This window comes from Lepidochelys olivacea, assembly GCF_965140295.1.
Source record: "Lepidochelys olivacea isolate rLepOli2 genome assembly, chromosome: 4".
In the NCBI taxonomy this organism is placed as follows: domain Eukaryota; kingdom Metazoa; phylum Chordata; order Testudines; family Cheloniidae; genus Lepidochelys; species Lepidochelys olivacea.
Window position 1 is genome coordinate 80,628,909 of NC_140414.1, and position 22,882 is coordinate 80,651,790.

The following is a 22,882-nucleotide window of genomic DNA, read 5'->3' on the forward strand; positions in this document are numbered from 1 at the left end:
ATCCCATGTCTCTTTTCTTCTCCTGCAGCACTTACATTTCTCTCCGCATACTTGCTCCTTCCCAGCTTTCCTACTGCTTCCATGCTGATGATGCTCATTAAAAAAACAGTGTGTTAATTAAATTTGTGACTGAACTTCTTGGGGGAGAATTGTATGTCTCCTGTTCTGTTTTATCCGCATTCTGCCATATATTTCATGTTATAGCAGTCTCGGATGATGACCCAGCACAAGTTGTTCATTTGAAGAACACTTTCACAGCAGATTTGACAAAATGCAAAGAAGGTACCAATGTGAGATTTCTAAAAATAGCTACAGCACTCAACACAAGGTTTAAGAATCTGAAGTGCCTTCCAAAATCTGATTGGGATGGGGTTTGGAGTATACTTTCAGAAATCTTAAAAGAGCAACACTCTGATGAGGAAACTACAGAACCCGAACCATTACAAAAAAGAAAATCAACTCCTAGTGGTATCTGACTCAGATGATGACGATGAACATACATTGGTATTCTCTGCTTTGGATCGTTATCAAGCAAAACCTGTCATCAGCATGGACGCATGTCCTCTGGAATGGTGGTTGAAGCATGAAGGGACATATGAATCTTTAGCATCTGGCACGTAAATATCTTGTGACACCAGCTACAATAGTGCCATGTGAACTCCTGTTCTCACTTTCAGGTGACATTGTAAAGAAGAAGTGGGCAACATTATCTCCTGCAAATTGCAACCAAACTTGTTTGTCTGAGCAATTCAATGAAGTAGGACTGAGTGGACTTGTAGGCTCTAAAATTTTAAATTAAAAATAAAACAATGTAGAGTTTTTTGTACATAATTCTAAATTTGTAAGATCAACTTTCATGATAAAGAGATTGCACTACTGTACTTGTACTAGATGAGTTGAAAAATACTATTTCTTTTGTTTTTTACTGTGAAAATATTTGTAATAAAAATAAATATAAAGTGAGCACTGTACAATCCTGTACCCCATGAAGTCAGTGGGAATATTGCTGTTGACCTCCTTGGGGCAAGGATTTCACCCTATTTCTTCCGGCGTGTGCATGGACAGTGACTGTGGGGAAATACCAAAACAGAAATAATAAATAATAATGAAGGGAGTAGAATTATACAGATGTGAAACCAGCGTAAGAAGAGAATCAGGCTCACAGAAGACCTGGACAGAAACAAACTATTCAACACCTTTGCCCAAAGACCTCCAATCCCATATTCATGTATTGATTTTAAAGACACCCATCCTGGTAATACACTGGGAAATCAGTGCTTTAAAATAAACAGTGAAGATAAATATGAGAACATATGAGTTGGGAAGGAGTCTCTGGCTAATGTACGCAATGATGGAATACCAATATCATTTGAACAACTGCAACAAATACACCTACCAGCAGTATGCTCATATTTCTGGAATTACCTATCACTCAACTACTATATGAAAGGAAATTAGGTAATTAACTTCAATGAATCCATTTTACATTAAAAATAATTACATTTAGCAAGCATCAAAACTTCCACCATACAATTTACTAATTTCATAAGTCTCAAAACATCACACCACCCATCAAAAAAGAGAACTTGATACTATTAAGGAAAATTTTGGCAAGACCAATAGAAAGCCCTAATAGATAAACCAATCCAAAGTGACTAAACAACTAATGCAGAAAAGGACTCTACAAATTAGAACTAATTCTCATTGATTTCTTCTGGTGATGTAAAAAGAGAGAGATATAAAGCAGTAATGTGGTTATGCTGTAAGAACAAATTATGGCATCAACATAGCACGTAAGACATACACATAATTAAACCTACTGGTATAATTCTCATCCTTCCATCCTAAAAATGTGTACTTGTCTATACTTGCAAACTTGCTAAAAATATCACTATATATTTTACCTACTGTATAATTTACCCACCTACAGCATGTATTAGTTACCTATATAGTTGCTATACAAATTCCTCTCAGGAATTTGATACACACTGTTTTGGGAAAGTGATCTACAAAACATTTGAGAATTTTTTCTCAAGCCACAATGGTACTGAGGTATATTCACCTTTCAGGGCATGAGTCCCATGGCCAGCAACGTAGTTACACATGCACAACCATGAACATGCTAATTTGGAAATACAGGTTCCACTCATTTTATTTTATTGTTCACCCTGTGCTAGAACCCTATATAATGCAATATAAAGAGAAAGATGACCATGTTCACACTAAGCTTTCAACACTGATGTATCAACATGATTGCAACCACTGATGTGTCACTACTGTTGCATGTTTGTGATAAATCTTATACAAAATATGTCTTGTAAGGTATCATTGGAAAAGTTGTAATCTGTTGAACAATTTATCCTATTTATATGCATGTATTATCATTGTATATGAAGTTATGAATCTTTGCTCTGTGTTTGTGTCTCAAACATGTTGTGTTCCTGGGTAACAAGGCAGATTTACATCAAGACCAGGCAGCCATGGTTGATGGACCATTAAGAAGAATCAACTCTTCCAATGGCCTCCTCCTGAGGACAGAAAGCATATGGACAATGGAGGCCCACTGACTCAACAAGGCATGGAGAAGATGTGATCCCTGACTCCATGTTTGTGACAGTAACTTTCCATGCACATGGGTTGAGGATATAAATGGAGACTGTGAAATCATCCCCTGGCCTCTTTCCTGCTCCACATTTCTGGACAATGATTTCTAACAAAGGGAAACTTTGAACAATGGACTGAGGTCCCCCAGTCTTTTGCGTGATCCAGAGAGACGTACCGCAAGCTAGGAGATTTAACATCACTGCTATTATCCTGATTTACAAACTCTGAAATCAGCCATAATATATATGATTCATTTTAACCATTTAATAATTCTATGGTTTATTATATTAATAAACCTTTAGTATATTTTGCTAAAGGACTGGCTACCAGTGTGGTTTTTGGGTGAGATCCACAAGTACAGATTGATCTGGGGTGAGTGTCTGGTTCTCTGGAACTGGAAAAACCTAACAGATGGGATTTTTGGTTTTTAATATTCATTTATCACAGAAGTCTGGTTTGTCTGGGTGGTGAATGAGGCGCTAGAGGGCCTGAAGGTGACTGACTGTGGCTTCATAATAACTAGTACAGTATTTTGGAAGCACGCATTTGTTAACTGATTTGGTGAAATCTTATGCTAGAGCACACCATCAGTCTGGGGTATATGCCCTGTATTCCGGCAATCTGACCTGAGACTGGTGCTCTTAACCATGTCCTCTACCAGGGAGTGTGACAAACTATTTAACAGGAACAATTCAGTGTCAACAGTGGCTGTACTCACTTTGCCCTCTTGTTTACCTAGATTTTTTTTTTCCAGTTTAAGGTTATAATATAGAACTGCTGGGGCTATATACTTTTGACTTAAACTATAAGAAATGTCCCTTTTCTCCAATATTGCATTCCCCCGCCCCCAGCCTTGGAATTGCAAATCATAAAAGCAGAACTGGCCATTGCATTCATCATCAATCCACAGAGAAAATATTATATCCAAATGCATCGTAGGTGGCAAGCCATGGAGCTGTACTATGTGTGTGTAATGCCAACTTCCAAAAATGTTGTTATTAGCTATCAAAACAGGTGCACATTAAGGCTGTGTTAATGGATGTCCAAACCAGTCATTGTTCCACAAACAGCTGCCTCCTCCCCTCCTCAGTGTAGACTCTTCTTGCCCAGATTAGGAATAACCAGTCTACTGGAATGCCCTTCATAGCTCCTGCTGTAGAAGGTTTGAAAAGTAGTCTCTCCACAGGTTTTGTGGAGGAGCCAGAATTTGCTCCAGTCCGGGCTGCTTTTAGTGGCTGCAAGTTAGCGAATGCGCTTCTTCATGTAGCGGCCAACCATAATTGTGTGTATATAATTTTCTCTTTACTTTATATTAAGGAGATAAATGACTTAGAACTCACTACAGCAATTTAAACTGCAGTTGGGGTTTATATACAAATTGGGCATAGAAACACCACCACCACCACCATTCTCCTTGTTTATAAAGTGTTACTATTATGTGAACTCTTTGCCATCACTGCAGCTGATGTTCTGCAAGTGACATATGAAATAAACAATCTGTCTCTGCCTAGTACACAGAAAGAATACTGTCTCAGAGCCTGATTGTCTTGTCACTTAAACCCATGAAAACTGTATTGAAATTAATGGAATTACTCTGCTGTAAAATGGGTGTGACACCTGAATCAGGCATGCATTATTGCAATTATGGTACTGGCTATAATATTTAGTATTCAGAAAGCCTATCAAGTCCAGAACAAGAAGGCAAAAGAGAAAAACAAGAACACACAGAATACTGAAGTAGTTTGTATTTTTATTTGTATATTTCTCTTTCTGAAAGCATCTCCATAGGTATCTGGAACTTTTGGGAGAATCCAACTATTATTTATATAGCCACAGAAATATACATGCACAATGCAGAAAAAAATAAAAGATCCTGTCAATGAACATGCTGAATATTTTTATGAAACATCTGAAACAGTTTTTCAGTTACTTCTCCATCTGATATTAGGACACAGTGGGAACAATAGATCATCTGAAATGCCAGAAAGAGGTTGCAATGAAATGGGAAACAATTTGAAAATCTTCCTTATTGTCTATGGCTTTTCCAGGCTGAGGTTTGCAGTTTTGTAGCAAAACATTAACAATTGGTCACATGGTGTAACAGGGCTGCTGGATCAAATTAACACATATAGAACTCAAAGAACACAACAAAACAAGCTGATTTGGTGTGTTTCACCACGTGAACCTGAATCGTAATCTGAAGCTCTAGAAGTTTTGGAGTATGTGAAACAAAACTAATGGAAAAATCAGCAAAAACACTGGCAAATCAAAAGTGACATATTTTGCATGGGACTAGTTCTGAAAAGTCATTGAGAAATCACCTGACAGGGGAAGTGACTATGACGGCTTCTCTACACAGCCCCACGTTATAGACTGTCGAGATGTGAATTGCAGTGCACACTTAAGTATTGCAGTGTAACTGCCCCACATAGATCCTGCTAGTACAAACTAAAAGGTACCTAAATTCACATTAACACAATCCAGTGTGAATATTTTGCAATGATTTCCTGATATGCTGCTATTATATTGGGTATTTTAGAATGCAGTCCTGAACTGCTCAATAAACAGAAATGGGTGAGCAGTGTGAAGGATACATTAATTTTTGTAAATGTCCTGATCGCTGGTGGGATGACACCATGTCTTCAAAGGTGCCCAAGGATTGCCAAACTATTTTTCCATTTCTAGAAGTCCATTTACATACAAACATCCTTTGACAAGAACTAAAACTGGATTGAAAAGAAAATTAAAACTTTGGGTATCCTAGGAGAACAGATGTGTTCTAACCAACTTCCATTTCAGAACATCTTCTCCAATTGTTCTAGGGATGGCTGAGAAAAAGAGAGTTGTAATCTAAACCTACATCATAACTTTGTAACTGGCCCCTATCTCCATGATGGACCAAACTAGAATTCCAGATTCAAGATGCACCCAAGCAATGATGGGTGTGTATCTGAATATCTGGATCCCAATTGTGCAGCTCAGTTCCATCTCTGAACACAGCAGACAAAGCTTTTATGGATTTAATGGCTGTCATGGCAATGAAGAGGAAATAAATTGATATTTTAATATCAATGGATGAATCAACTCAGGCACTATTAGACTGTTTAGGAGCTAACCAAATGTATTCATGAAAGTCCTCTGTAGAATAATGGAAATTTTGAATCTCATGTTAAGACATCAGGATATGTAAATAGGTTAGGCTGTCATCTTAAAAAAATGTTACTTGACACTTCTTTCTGTTTACCTTGTGATCAAATTCTTCATCTTAAAGTGGCACGTTATTGAAAATGTCATCATTCAATAATACCAGTTATGTTTTAGTTAATGAATGTTCCTGATGCTGCTGATTCAAACTGTATTTTTAAATTTGCAAAACATTAAATATTTTTAAACACAAGCACACACTTTATGTGGCTTTTGAAATTTAAGACTAAAGACACTTGAAAATTTCAAGCAACTTCCATCTGGAAATATTAGAGAATTGTCTACTTCTGTGAGTTTATTACTGCAAAATTGGAAATAATTACTACACATGAATTTAAACATTTAAAAACATGTTGTCAACTCTTACAATTTCATCGTGAACCTTCCATTATTTGCCTATTTAGTTAAATCCCCAGCTTTTGGAGTCCTGGAGAAATGGACTTGCAAGAAAAAGCTAGAAAACATGACATCTAAAAGCTCAAAAAACAGAAGGCAAATCAAAAGAACCAAGCTATATTAGTTTTAAAATGTCTGGATTTTGATGGGGTCTGAGTCATGATTTTTTAACGTTTACGGTTGGCAATACTTGGGGTGGAAAACTGTGAAAAAGAAGCTTACCACAAATACTTCCTACATGGCTTTAAGGAGCCAGTTAGCAGGTACACCATTTCCTGTTCTGCTACTGCCCAACAAACTGGCTTGTCTAACTGAGGATCCAGGCAGCATGCAACAGACAATTGCAGTGCACTGTAGCCAGTGGAAGAAGCACTCCAGGGATTGACCTGGACACCACAGGAAGACAGACAAGATACCAGGAATTTGATATCATTAGGCCACAAATTTATTAAGTAATGAATCTGGTAACTATCCGGAAATAAGTTCAGTGCAGGTCCTCCTTCTTTTGTAATCTATTCCATATGGGGGTGGGCTGCCATCAGCCCCTCTCCCCCACCCCCACCTCTACACCATTAACCTGATCCCAGCACCATTGCTGGGACCCCACTGCCCTTCCCCTGGACATGGGTTAAAAGGGTGGGGAAGAGGGGGTTGTCTCCTCTCTGTACAAGACATTGGGGGCCCCAATCCCATTCCCATCTTCTTTAGGGGATGCTTCCTCCTAATCCTCTTCCAATTCCAGTTCGTCAGGGAGCCAGACCCCTGACAGGATGAGTACCTGTGCTGATCTGCCACGTTGCAAAAATATAAATTTTACAATCTAACCTATCCCACCAGGCTCCCACTGCCATGACCAATCTGGCAGTGAAGGAAAAATTCCTTCCCAGCCCCGAAAAGGCAACTAGAATGATGTGCTCAGCAAGGCAAAAACCTGACCCTACTCTATTCCTGAGGGATGGGGCCAGCAGGAGGGAGGCTTTTCTTCTCAGACAGAATGGTGCCCCAGGCTGGGGGGAGGGCTTATAAGCCCTCCGCCCGCTTGAGCGTGCATGGGAGCCAGACGTATGTTGCATCTTTGTGTCCAACTAATCAGCCACAGAGCCAGCAGAAGGCCAGGAGGAGTGCACTCCTTAAAGGGTTTTCTTTCCCCTTCTGGCCCAGACAAAGTCCCCTACTTCTGAGGCTGTGGGAAGGCAACAGATGAATACTTGGGTTGCTGCTGCCTAGCAACAACAAATGTCAGCTAACGGCACAAAAATGATTAGGTGTGACTACGCGGACAGACTCTTTCCCTTGCACATTAGGTATCAAACATCACTGGTTCTACTGTTAGCTGCGTTTTCCCACACTAAGTATGTTGGAATGTAAGCTGACCTTTATGGCAAGAGCGTTAGGAAAGAAAAAAGTTCTGAAGTCTTTCAGGAAGTGCGGCTATTTTATGGCAAACAACTGCACAGTCAGTAAATAGCTGCACTCAGCATACGGCCCAGGCGGAGGAGGAGGAATCATAGGTGACTGTATGTTACCTCTGTGCTCAACTGATCCACTTGCTAGGGACTGATTCAGCCATGACCTCCCCCCCACCACCACACACACACACACACACACACACAAAGCTGGAGCACTCTCATAACTACTTTTACTTGCAATGGCTGGTAACAGACCCTCAAGGCCATAATGCCAGCTGGAAATGGCTGGGTTGCAGCTGAGTCCTCTGTTCTCCCATGCCCCCCCCCTTAATTCATCTCCTAAATACAGTATAAGCCAACCAGGTATTCACCTTGCCAGAGAACCCTTCATCTGACTGATCAGGGCAGTTCTGTTGCATGATGGGCCAGGACCCGACTGATGTGCTGACAGCAGTGCTTGCTTAATAATAGGCCCACACAGCTGGAATTCTCTCCTCGAGGAAATATGATTAAGTATAAATTCTCCAACTTTAGTAAGACCAGCAAAATGTTTGTCTTTGCACAGACCATCTCAACTGATTATATTGTGGTTTTCTAGCTTTTTGATAAAACCACATGCAGCAGGAGCAGGGTGTTTGATCTCCTTCTGTGAAACTGTGAATATCTCAGTTTAAACCTGTAAATTGCCCAGATGGTGCTGGACACCAAACAATAATCGTAAATGATACAAAGCCACAAGTATGTCTATTCATGACCATATTTGGTCCTCAGACTGTATAGAGAACTGCCAGGTTTTAAACACAAAAGTCACAGAGCATAGGACCTAGGAAACTTATTCAATACACAATATTTGTAACACAGAAAACCCGAAGGGATAAGCAGGTCTGTTAGTATTAATAATTCTAGGTATATATTATTTCTTTTTATACTTCCTGAGCAAAAGAAACCAAATTTTAGAGATTAATATCTTGGATACTTCCAAAATTTCGAAACAAAAAGTAGCAATGGACTGTGGACTAAGTAGCATGACTATAAAATAACTCTGTGTATACTCCCAACGCCTTTTTAGCTCCAATATAATGAGCATGTGAAACCAAACATATTTGTTTTACTCTCTAGGTCTATAAAATGACAGTCAATTTAAGCCATTTCTGTTTCACATCCCCCTCAGCAATCAAAAGACAAATGCATCTGAACTAGGGACTGGTTTGCCAAATTTCCATTAGATATGAATTAAACCTCTCAGAAATGTGATTTCTTTATTCTAATGACCAATTAAAATGTTAATTAAATGTAAAAATCTAATTTGTTAAATAAGATCAAAATCAAATCAGTTAAACCAGAGGTTCTGTGGTCTTATTCTGTGGGGTGCTTATCACCTCCCCTTCTAAGATGAATGCTGTACACTCAGTGGATTGTTAAATTATTTGTCTTAATTTACACTTCTGAGTGATTGCTTTTTGTTTTGTTGTTTAATTTCCAAGACAAAGTTACCTGTTCCATATTGTAAGGAGCAGTAAGAACTGAAAAGTTAGAATCTGGATTTTGAATTTCTCCCATAGTCTGAAAGATAGCTCCAGGATTTTTAGATCCAGAGTTTTGATGTAGTCTACAGATAGAGTCCATCAACAAGGATCAGAACTGGGGGCTAGATCCACAAAGGGCCAGAGATAGAAAATGACTCTATAGCCCAATGGTTAGGGCACTCACATGGGAGAATATTTAATTATTATAAACAGTGGAACAACTTCAACAGAAGAGATTAATAGAGACCTGCCCCAGAATACCTCATATTTCAGTGCTTCAGGCATTTTCCTGGGAGGGTGGAGACCCACATTCAAATCCCTACTCCAAATAAGGTATACAGGGGGACTGAATCCCAGTCTCTCACATCTCGGGTGAGGGCTCTAACCACTGGGCTAAAGTTATTGGGGGGTGAAACACCCCCACCTCCTCCCGCTTTCATTCTGTTTAGGTTTAGGCATGCTTTAGGAACACCTATTGGATCAGGAGCCACAAGAAATGCCTACTTTGAGAATCCCACCAGTGCTTATGTGTGAGACAGGTGCCTGGGCACCTAGACTGAGGCAGCTGTGTCCATGCTCACTGGCAGAAACTTAAGCACCTTGGGACGTTCCTGTGTGAAATTTAGGTGTCTACAGAATTAGGCAGAAGCTAATTTAGGTGTCTACAGAATTAGGCAGAGCAGGGGTTTTGAGGATCTCAGTAGCACATAAATGTTGGATTTAGGAACCCAAGTCCTTTTATGAATCTAGTCCCGGATTCTGATTCTTGACCCTTGAAAAATTAGTGAGATGGACTGTTCATATCCAGGTTTTTGCATCAGACATATCTCTACATCCAATCAAAAATAAAAAAAATCCAGAAAAACAGCATAAGAGGCTTTGGGTTTACTTTTATGAAATTACAACATACAGTAAAATTCAGGGTATTCCATTGTTTACCCTTTGGTACAGTTAGTGACAATATCAGTATCACTTGATAAGCTGGTTCCTAAATAAAAATTGGTATCAAAGTACAGCATTTAAATTGACAGCAATAAATGTACCATATTAACTATAACTCTCCCTCCCCCCACCCCCCACACACAGAGCATAGTCATGGGTAACACTCAGAAGAATTCAATTGCCACTACAGTTTATTGTACTTCCTCGGAAATTAGAAAAATCAATCACATTGAAGCCAAGGCCACAGAGGCAAACACTAGTTAGAACATAAAAGCATAGTAGAGGCAGAAATGCAAGAGTGATTGTTAAGTGTACTTCAGAGCCCAATGCTCCTTCTGGAAAAATAACTTCTCTGTCCTAGTCATACATATCCTCTGACATAAAGTATTTTGCACTTATTTATAAACCTAGAACTAAATTGTCCACTGACTTAAACCCCATACAACTGCATTTAAATCAATGGGATTGCAAACGGACTGTACATAAGTCCAGAATTTAGCTCCTAATCTCTAAAGTTCCAATCACAGAAGGTGCTGATTTGCCTCCTCTCCCACTGAAGTCAATGGGAGTTCTGGGCTCTCAGTATCTCCCAGAATTTGATCAGCACATCACAGGATAAGAACCTGAAATGGAAATGACACATAAACTCAAAGAAATAGGGCCTGAGTCTGATCTCCTTGACACTGAATCTACACCAGTTTAACTACACTGACTTTACTGGAGACAATCCTGATCTAAACCAGGAATCTACAAATGGGATCAGAATCAGGCCCTAGTTTGTTTTAGGTTGATTTATAATGTATGGTAAAATGACAAAACAAATAGTAGAATACTCCATATTCACTTGAAAAATGCTGAAGTATGTTTTACATGTAATATGCTGTAATGTCACATGAATACAATTTAAAAGGAGAAATTATAAGAACAGTACTGCCATAAAATATGATTTCAAAAGAAAAATGGTCAGAAAAACAAAACCAACAATATCCCATCCTCCTTGAGTACGTTAGGACAGAGCTGCATAAATAAAATGTGTATATAAAGAATCATTATCTGGTAATTGGTGACAGGTAAAAACACAAAAGACACTCATAAAACATTTAAAAACTGCTCATTTCTTACTCAGAGTTACACACTGAGATCCTGAAAGTTGAAGCAGCAATGACAGGATGGCACAAATACTGCTTCTGAGACTTATTTTACTTTGAACTGTAGCATATATATGGAAAATTGTCTATAGCTATTATAAAAAGGAATGAAATGTGCAAAGGAGAAGGCATTTACCTCTTTCTGACACAAATCTATATTCTTTTTAGGCTATGCTTCCTAAATGTTTGCAGTAAAAGTTTGTATATAATTGGCATCTTTCCCCGCCCCTTCTTTTAAATAGGATCATAACAATCAAATTAAAAAGAACTTTTGGAACAGCTCTAGTCCATCCCCTGCCATTGCACAATTGTCCCCTATGGTAAATTTTGCAATGCTTTCAGTAGTTCATTTTCAAATTATTCTAACAATGGGGCTTTCTATTTTCAAAATCCCTACACCTGATTCTGATCTCACTTACACTGATGTAAACCAGGAATAACTACATCAGAGTTATAGTGGGTAAATTGAGTGCAATCAGAATCAGTTCCCCTTTATTTCAGGCCTTGTCTAAACTAGAAAAGTGAAGGGGTTTAACTATATCAGTTTAAAAATCCATCTAGCTAAACCAGTGAAATCCCCCAACATAGACACATTAAGCCTTGCTTATTCTGAATTTTCTTAGATTACTAGGTGATTGCCATAGTTTGTTTAAATAAATTCTTAGATCAATTTAGTTAAACTAGTGCACTTTTCTAGTATAGACAAGGTATTGGCCAATAGCTTTATGTGAGGAGGTTCTCACATTTTTTTTTCACAGTGTGTCCCACTTCTCAATACATGAATTGTCTTCTGGATCACATCCTCTCTCAGCCCTATTGTAATTGCAGTTATTATCTTGCTATAAAACACTTGCAGTTAGGGGATGTTACAGCGGTTAGCACAAGAGAGTCTGGATTACACCTGGAACTTGAAGAAACTAAGTGGCATGCATTTTTGGGGGGGGGAATTGCCAAGTCCCTTTGAAAAAGTACTTGAATTATACTGCAGAACATCTTTGTGGCAACAACAGAAATTACCTATGTGAAAAAATTATACTGGGGAAAGTTCAACATATTTTTGACTGCTTATTCATACAATTTAGCAGCTGGAAACAAGGAGCAGAGACAGCACCATGTGAACAACCAGCTCTGCGAAGATCACCTATAAGTGCTTTGCAGACCAGTTTGAAAACCTCCAGTTTTATTCTGAATATTTATTCAAATCGTATTCTGATCAGTTTACTTTTTACTCCAAAAAATGGTGTATCTGTGTGGGTGGGTGGGAGGGAGGGAGACAGGGTAGTGTTTTTTTTTAATATTTTGTTTTAATACCACTTATTTATCAAACAAATCCTCCTTCCTTAATGATGTGTAATTCTCTCCCTTCTTTTGCAGGATTGGTAACGAGAATTTGAACCTTGGCACTGATGATGTGGCAGGATTTGGATTTTTAATAGTGATTTAAAGCACCATTAAATTCCACAATGATTAACTTGCTTGATTAATTACCCCATATTTTCATCCAAAACACTCCCTTATGATTGCTATTATACAGCCATCACTAAATGTAGTGTGCTTTGAAAAATAATGCATAGACTATAAGAATCTTAAATACAGTTCAACAAGATCACACAAATCCATCAAGACACCTTCCACATCAGAAATAATGTTGCCTAATATGAATCACATTAGCACTTTCTTTACCTAACTTGAAAGTGTTAGCTTAGTTATATGCTAGGTAATTAATTCCTAAATAGATTGCTTGACTGGCTTCTAATGAATCTGTAGTTTTGATGCCCAGCAGAGATGATGTGGAATATGTTTCTTATTCAAAAAGGAAACTTGCAGGAGAAAAGCAGTGAGCAATTCAAACAGTGAGCAATTCAGTGAGCAATTTGCTAAACAACTATATTTAGCAAAGCCACCTGGCATAGAGATCTATGATTTCTTTCACTGCCATTTGATGTACCAACCATTTTAAATCCTTGTTAGAAATGTGTATCAGGGCAAACTGATCGAAGGCTTGGTGTACACTTAACTATATTGACCTATGACGGTCAAGGGTGTGAAAAAAAATCACACCTCTGACCAATGTCGCTATGCCAACCTCACCTCCAGTGTAGATGCAGCTATGTTGACCAAAGACATAGCTACTATCTTTCAGGGAGGCGGTGTTCCTAAAGAATGGAAAAACCCCTTCCATTGATGTAGGCATATCTATAAAAGCCTTTAAGCTTAATAGAAGGGTGGTCTCCGTAGTTTTTTTTAAACTTCCCTTAGGACTTGTCTATACTACAGAGGCTATGCCAAAGATGAATGTAGATGAATGTAGAACCTGAAGAAACATCTGTGCATGCATCTTTTGGGGGAAAACTGCCACGTCCTCTTAAAAGAAAATCTGAATAAGCATTTGTGTAAATGTACTACACACTCTTGTCTTCCAATCCCTTCTCAAGACCCACTTCTGCCAAAATGTCCAGTGCTGAATGATTAGTCTGAGGGACAGCTGGGGAAAGTAAATATTTAATTACTGTATTTTACAACAAAAATAAAACAAACAGCAAATGTGTGTGAAAATTGGGAACACTTCTTTATCTGACTCTCCCTCAATCCTTATGTGTTGCTCATCCTCCTAGATCGTAACATCTTCAGGACATGAATTGTGTCTACTTTTATGTTTGTTCAATGTCTAGCACAACTAGGCCCTGATTCTGATTAGGCCCCATGGGTGCTACCATAATATAAATATTAAATATTATTTAATAACCATAATAATACTAAAGTAAACACGTTTGGGGGTGACAAGAAAGATAGCATCAGCTAAGGAAGAAAACAGTATACAGGTGGGAAAAAAGAGCAATACAATTCAGGGAGACCTGTAATCTCATGTTAGGAAGAAGAAATGGGTGGAATAGTAAACAGGAGATTGGGCCTAAAAATACCCTTATATTTGGCAATCTCTAGGTGTCAAGGGGATGCCACCTCTCTGCTGTTTGACATCTGCTCATTTCTCCATATGTCACAATTTCTGAAGCTAGAATGTTGATAACCATGCCATTCTAAAAAATTCCTTCTTATTTACAAAAGTCTAATCACATCTCCAGTGTGGAAAGTGCAAACTCTCCCTGTTGGCACACACATATACCAGTGGAAGGAGACATAGTGAAAGGCTCACAGTGGGAAAACATTGGCAGAAAAAATATTTCTTTCTTTGCTAATTTACAAGAGAAAACAACTTTTAAAACCTTGAATGTATTTCACAAATACCTATAAAAGTGCAAAGATTTATAAGGACAATTTTGAAAGCAGAACATCCAAAGCACACAATATAAAGAACTCTGTAATAGCAGTCTAGCTACAAAGTAGGACATTCTTAATGTATACTCTGTTTTAAAGCCAACCTTTTGCTGACATGTATAGCACTTCATTGTTCACTTGTACAGTGCAGACCAAATCTCTGGGGCCAGCTGAACCACGCTAGTGCAGAACCTTTAATGGGTAGAAAAAGGTGGCTACGAGGAAGTTATATCAACTAGACCAGTTTCCTGGTGACTGCTCCACTGATTGGGAATGTGGAAGATTACACCCAAGAATGCCCCTACATCTATCTGTAGAAGGACAAAGCAAGTGACACAGCACCAGCTAAGAGGATTCCTCAGCTGCCCAGAATGCTACAAAGGGATCACGGCCAGGAGCCAAGATTTGACCATGTTTCTTTTAAAAGGCAGAGTTTCTATTTTTTGAAAGTTGTTTTCTGGTGCTCCTCAGTTCCATCATAGTATATTTGAATAGGATAAAGTACACTACAATGATGAGTATAGTATAGCTTCAGTAGATATACAAGATAAGGTGACTTAAACAACCAGATTCATTGCCCAAAAACGTTATGATGGTCTGTTCTTTTCTTATGCTCACGTCTTATGCCATCTTCATATGTGTGGCACCATGCCCACTCAGAATTTGTTTGACTTATCTGATTAAATTATAAGTGACAAGGGTGATGGGTTTAAATGGGCAGAAGCATAACACTGCAAGTGATCTCTCCTATTCTGCACACTCCTCTTTGAGGCTACATGTTTCTTTGCATTTGTTACCTGCTGATAACTATGTACTCAAAAATACTCAAAAAGTGGGGGGAAAAAAAAGAAGAAAAGAAAGACACAGTATCTGTGCATAATCCTAGTTGATAAAGTACAGATTGGATAATGAGATGGTTTCTTTAGGCGTTGAAAGAGACAAGATGTGTGAGGCAGTGTCTTTTATTGGACCAACATATGCTGGTGGAAGAGACAGAGTCAAACTTTAGGTGTGGAAATATATGTTGAAATTACAGACTGAAAACACTCTTAAGGAAATCTGGTGACAGATAATATATATTTAAAAAGACTCTTCCCTACATGTCTTCGCCAACATGGGAAAAACTCAGCCAGGAAAAGCAATGGCACAAACTCAACAACAAATAATAAATGAAGCAAGCTAACAAAGAACGGCCTTGTGGTTAAGGTATGACGACTCAAAAAGGCTGAGTTCCATTCTTAGCTCTGCCATGGATTTACTATGTGATCCTGGACAAATCACTTAACCTCTCTGTATCCCACTTCCCCATCTGTAAAACAGGGAAAATAACACTTCCCAATCTCACAAGGATGTTGTGTGGATAAATTCATTAATGAGTTTGAGGCATTCTATTACTGTGGTGTTTCTGACTATGGCCCCAGCTGAGAAAGCTGTTTACGCCACTGAAATCAATGAACATGCACTGTGAGCACAATGAGATTAACATACAGGGAAAGCATATCCAGATTGCACATACCCACAAGAAGAAAAGAACACAGGACTTGAAGGAACCTCATGGATTGAGTCCAGTCCCCTCTATCACAGGCAACCATGTCTCATATGCCAATGATGTTGTATCACTTAATTCTGTCTTTGTAAGTGTTTAATCCACCTGCTTTATATTTTCTCTGAGCAACGAGACAAGTCACACTTATTGTTGTTGCAGAAGTGAGGCCCACATTGGCATCTCAATATAAACAGAGCCAAGAGTCAACAACCAACTGACAATGGATGAGATGTGCAATAAAGTGATTTTGCTTAAAGTAGTCCTGTATTAGAATCACTCTTGACAGTGTCTGCAGAGGTGGAATTGATATAATTTCTTAGGGAAAATACACAGTATGTGTGTAAGAACACTTACTCACAAAGACGGAATTAAATGACACGCGGAGCTAAAGTCCTGGCACGTGTAAGAAAGATAATGATATGTTTTATATTGAAAGGGCTTGGCTATATAGGTATTTCCAATCATTTCAACAGAGCTTGCTGACCTCATTGTTCCCTAGGTGCATGCACAGTTCACTCAATACAAGCCAGCTACCACATATAAATGAGCATCCTGGGGAAGAGGGTGAGGTGATGCAAACTTCTATTTGCCCACTAATATGCAGACATTGCCAAAGCACAGGAATTCAACTTCCACAGACATGAGCAAGAGAGACCCTCCTAGTTAGGCTTTGCATTGCTGAGCCTCAGATGCTCTGCTGTCACCACCACTTGCATCTATTTGCCCTAAGATGTGTCACATTGGTTGCTGTACTCTGTATTGTTAATAATATATTACATTTAATAATTCACAGTTAGAGGCATTTTTCATTCCAAAGGAGTCCAAAATCTTCACTGACTATTTTAGTACAGATCAGAAAGCAAACAATCAAGGCAGCCAGTTACCTCAAACTGGAAGAAGAGTGCAAGGTCTATCTGTGTGACAAAATGTGCGTCCTTACACTCCCATCAAGTTGACTGTGGTGGTGGAAGCAATGCTCTTGACCTCATCATGATTCTGACCTTCCAAAATACATAAAAGGCATCGCCAAAGCCAAACCCCCTGCTTCTCTATGCTTTCTTACATAAGCAAAGTAAGGTGCGAGCAAACCTAAGTTCACCAGAATGGTAATACTTTTGTTTCTCCATATGCACAAAAGCGTGCAGCTCTGAGTTGTGGCACTGTGGGGTAGCTATTACTTGGGGGACAACATGTACATGTTTCAGAGTAACAGCCGTGTTAGTCTGTATTCGCAAAAAGAAAAGGAGTACTTGTGGCACCTTAGAGACTAACCAATTTATTTGAGCATGAGCTTTCGTGAGCTACAGCTCACTTCATCGGATGCATACCGTGGAAACTGCACCAGATATTATATGTACATGTAGGACAGACCGATTCCATACTGACAATGCGATATATTTGATATTGATTTATAGTGACAGTATGCACTTTTCTGAACTTGGAATTGGGTGTGAGCTGCCGTTCAGTGTTCACTTTTGAAGAGTTAGTACAGGAGCTGTTGAGGCTCAGTCATCAAAACAGATTCTTCTCAGTACGAGTTATACCTCTCTGACCATTTTTATGACTATCATCATGACGGAATTGGTCGATATCATTGGTTCCACACAAAACCTACATTTATATAAAAATAAATGCAGCATAGCAATAAAGACAACAAATCAGCAGCAAAAAGAGACAAATACAGCCTTGTCATTTTATAGTCAATAATTATTTATTTTGTGCCCAAACTGTCTTTATCCTTGGCCAAGATCATTTCTGGTAGTGAAGGGATTCATTAGGAAGTGCACATGGGAGAGACATGCAAAGGCAACTGCATTTAGGAAAATTCCCTCTCTTTTTATATGCATCATTTAAAGTTTGTGTTGTAAACTGATGTCACATTCTCAGAGTACATGAGAATTACAAATTAAATAATTAAATGTAGATTTGCAACAAATTGTGTAGCACAAATCCCATTAAAATGAAAACTGTCATTTATGGGACATTAATGCTTATGAAAATACAGAGAAAATAATGTTGTGCTTAGCTTTTATGTGCTCTTCAGTACATTAGGTTTATTGCAGATTAAATGAGACAGATCTTGATCCCACACCTAATAAACATACAAGTTACAGAATCATAGAAATGTAGGGCTGGGAGGAACCTTAAGAGGTCATTAAGTCCAGCCTGCACTGAGGCAGGACCCAGTTAATTTAGAGCATCGCTGACAGGTGTTTGTCCAACCTGTTCTTAAAAACTTCCAGTGATGGGGATCCCACAGTCTGTCTTAGAAGACTATTCCAGAGCTTAACTACCCTTCTAGTAAGACAGTTTTTCCTAATATCTAACCTAAATCTCCCTTGCTTCAGATTAAGCTTCAGATATTTATTACTTCTTGTCCTACCTTTTGTGGACTTGGAGAACAATGGATCAATGTCCTCTTTATAATAGCCCTTAACATCTTCTAAGACTGCTATCAGGTCCCCTCTCAGTCTTCTTTTCTTAAGACTAATCACGCTCAATTTTTTTAACCTTTCCTCATAGGTCAGGTTTTATAAACAATTTTTAGTGATCTCTGGACTCTCTCCAATTTGTTCACACCTTTCCTAAAATGTGGCATCCTGAACTGGATACAGTATTCCAGCTGAGGCCTCACCAATGCTGAGCAGAGAAGGACAATTACCTCCTCTGTCTTATAGATGACATTCTTGTTAATACATCCCAGAATATTAACCTTTTCACTATTATTTTACATTAACTTACTTTTATTTGTGATCCACTATACCCCCAAGATCCTTGTCAGCAGTACCACCACCTCACCAGTTATTCCCCATTGTGTAGTTATGCATTTGTTTTTTCCTTTCTAAGAGAAGTACTTTGCACTTCTCTTTATTGAATTTCATCTTGTTGAATTCAGACAAATTCTATTTTGTCAAGGTCATTTTGAAATATAATTCTATCCTCTAAAGTGCTTGCAACCCCTCCCAGCTTGGTGTTATCTGCAAATTTTATAAGCACACTCTCCACTCCATTATCCAAGTCACTAATGAAAATATTGACTAGTACCGGACCTAAGACTGACCCCTGTGGGACACCACTAGATATAGCCTTCCAGTTTGACAGCGAACCACGGATAACAACTCATTGTCTACAGCCAAGCTCTACAATACAACCGCATTTGCTCCAACCCCTAAGACAGAGACAAAACACCTACAAGATCTCTATCAAGCATTCTTACAACTACAGTACCCACCTGCTGAAGTGAAGAAACAGATTGACAGAGCCAGAAGAGAACCCAGAAGTTACCTACTACAGGACAGGCCCAACAAAGAAAATAACAGAACACCACTAGCCATCACCTTCAGCCCCCAACTAAAACCTCTCCAGCGCATCATCAAGGATCTACAACCTATCCTGGAGGATGACCCATCACTCTCACAGATCATGGGAGACAGGCCAGCCCTTGCTAACAGACAGCCCCCCAACCTGAAGCAAATACTCACCAGCAACCACACACCACACAACAGAACCGCTAACCCAGGAACCTCTCCTCGCAACAAAGCCCGTTGCCAACTGTATCCACATATCTATTCAGGGGACACCATCATAGGGCCTAATCACATTGGCCACACTATCAGAGGCTCGTTCACCTGCACATCTACCAATGTGATATATGCCATCATGTGCCAGCAATGCCCTTCTGCCACGTACATTGGCCAAACCAGACAGTCTCTACGCAAAAGAATAAATGGACACAAATATGACATCAGGAATCATAACTTTCAAAACCCAGTTGGAGAACACTTCAATCTCTTTGGTCACTCAATTAGAGGCCTAAAATTGGCAATTCTTCAACAAAAAAACTTCAAAAACAGACTCCAACGAGAGACTGCTGAATTGGAATTAATTTGCAAACTGGATACAATTATCTTAGGCTTGAATAAAGACTGGGAGTGTATGGGTCATTACACAAAGTAAAACTATTGCCCCATGTTTATTCTCTCCCCCCCCCCCTTCACCCACCCCCCGCTGTTCCTCAGACATTCTTGTCAACTGCTGGAAATGGCCCACCTTGATTATCACTACAAAAGGTTTCCTCCCGCCCCTCCCACTCTCCTGCTGGTAATAGCTCACCTTACCTGATCACTCTCACTACAGTGTGTATGGTAACACACATTGTTTCATGTTCTCTGTGTATATAAATCTCCCCACGGTATTTTCCACTGCATGCATCCGATGAAGTGAGCTGTAGCTCACGAAAGCTTATGCTCAAATAAATTGGTTAGTCTCTAAGGTGCCACAAGTACTCCTTTTCTTTTCACGTGGGATTGTGCTTTTTCACTATCCTCTAGGCTAGAAACCCTGACAAAGGAGGAAATCAGGTTGGTTGACATGATTTGTTGTTCACAAATCTATACTGGTTATTCCTTTTAACCCTATTATTCTCTAGGTGCTTCAAACTGATTGTTTAATAATTTGTTCCAGTATCTTTCCCAGTGTCAAAATTAGGCTGACTGGTCTATAAATTCCCAGGTACTCTTTGTTCCCCCTTTTAAAGATAGGTACCTATGTTTGCCTTACTCCTTACTTTTAAAGATAGGTACCTATGTTTGCCTTACTTACTTTTAAAGATAGGTACCTATGTTTGCCTTACTAGGACCACACCCATTCTGCAGGCGTTCTCAAAGATAACTGCTAATGGTTCTGAGATTGCTTCAGCTAGTTTCTTAAAGACTCTAGGGTGAATTTCATCAGAATCTGCCACCTTGAACACATCGAACTTATCTAAATACTCTCTAACCTATGCTTTTATTATTTTCAGCTTACTTTCCATCTTCCTTGTTGTTAATCTTAATTGTGTTGAATATTTAGTCACCATTAACCCTTTATAGTGAAGACTGAAGCAATTAGGTATTAAACACCTCAACTTTCTTGATGTCTTCAGTTATTACTTCTCCTTCTCCACTAAATAGAGAACCTACACTGTCCTTCATTTTTCTCTTATTGCCTTTTATGTCCCTTGCTAGCTGTAACTCATTTTATGCCTTAGCTTTTCTGATTTAGAAAAGGTGGACGGGGACTATTAGGTGGTTAGGGACTATTTAGAAAAGATGGACGTGCACAAGTCCATGGGGCTGGACGAGTTGCATCCGAGAGTGCTGAAGGAATTGGCGGCTGTGATTGCAGAGCCGTTGGCCATTATCTTTGAAAACTCGTGGCGAATGGGGGAAGTCCCGGATGACTGGAAAAAGGCTAATGTAGTGCCAATCTTTAAAAAAGGGAAGAAGGAGGATCCTGGGAACTACAGGCCAGTCAGCCTCACCTCAGTCCCTGGAAAAATCATGGAGCAGGTCCTCAAAGAATCAATCCTGAAGCACTTGCATGAGAGGAAAGTGATCAGGAACAGCCAGCATGGATTCACCAAGGGAAGGTCATGCCTGACTAATCTAATCGCCTTTTATGATGAAATTACTGGTTTTGTGGATGAAGGGAAAGCAGTGGATGTATTGTTTCTTGACTTTAGCAAAGCTTTTGACACAGTCTCCCACAGTATTCTTGTCAGCAAGTTAAAGAAGTATGGGCTGGATGAATGCACTATAAGGTGGGTAGAAAGTTGGCTAGATTGTCAGGCTCAACGGGTAGTAATCAATGGCTCCATGTCTAGTTGGCAGCTGGTGTCAAGTGGAGTGCCCCAGGGGTCGGTTCTGGGGCCGGTTTTGTTCAATATCTTCCTAAATGATCTGGAGGATGGTGTGGATTGCACTCTCAGCAAATTTGTGGATGATACTAAACTGGGAGGAGTGGTAGATACGCTGGAGGGGAGGGATAGGATACAGAAGGACCTAGATAAATTGGAGGATTGGGCCAAAAGAAATCTGATGAGGTTCAATAAGGATAAGTGCAGGGTCCTGCACTTAGGACGGAAGAATCCAATGCACAGCTACAGACTAGGGACCGAATGGCTAGGCAGCAGTTCTGCGGAAAAGGACCTAGGGGTGACAGTGAACGAGAAGCTGGATATGAGTCAGCAGTGTGCCCTTGTTGCCAAGAAGGCCAATGGCATTTTAGGATGTATAAGTAGGGGAATAGCGAGCAGATCGAGGGACGTGATCGTTCCCCTCTATTCGACATTGGTGAGGCCTCATCTGGAGTACTGTGTCCAGTTTTGGGCCCCACACTACAAGAAGGATGTGGATAAATTGGAGAGAGTCCAGTGAAGGGCAACAAAAATGATTAGGGGCCTAGAACACATGACTTATGAGGAGAGGCTGAGGGAGCTGGGATTGTTTAGCCTGCAGAAGAGAAGAATGAGGGGGGATTTGATAGCTGCTTTCAACTACCTGAAAGGGGGTTCCAAAGAGGATGGCTCTAGACTGTTCTCAATGGTAGCAGATGACAGAACGAGGAGTAATGGTCTCAAGTTGCAGTGGGGGAGGTTTAGATTGGATATTAGGAGAAACTTTTTCACTAAGAGGGTGGTGAAACACTGGAATGCGTTACCTAGGGAGGTGGTAGAATCTCCTTCCTTAGAGGTTTTTAAGGTCAGGCTTGACAAAGCCCTGGCTGGGATGATTTAGCTGGGAATTGGTCCTGCTTCGAGCAGGGGGTTGGACTAGATGACCTTCTGAGGTCCCTTCCAACCCTGATATTCTATGATTCTATGATTTTGTCCCTTCATGATAGTACTATTCTTCTGTACTCATCCTTAGCAATGTGTCCTTGTTTCCACTTTTTGTATGATTACTTTTCAATTTTCACATTATTACAGAGCTTCTTCAGGAGCCATATTTGTCTCTTACTGTTCTTCCTATCTTTCCATGGCATCAGAATAGTTGGCAACTGTATATTTAA

The 22,882-nt window shown here is 39.5% G+C and overlaps 1 protein-coding gene across 2 annotated transcripts in view; it reads right to left on the minus strand.

The window, feature by feature from the left end:
* GPM6A (glycoprotein M6A) overlaps window positions 1-22,882 on the minus strand; it is a 352,328-nt gene that overhangs the window by 65,875 nt on the left and 263,571 nt on the right. The window lies entirely within an intron of this gene.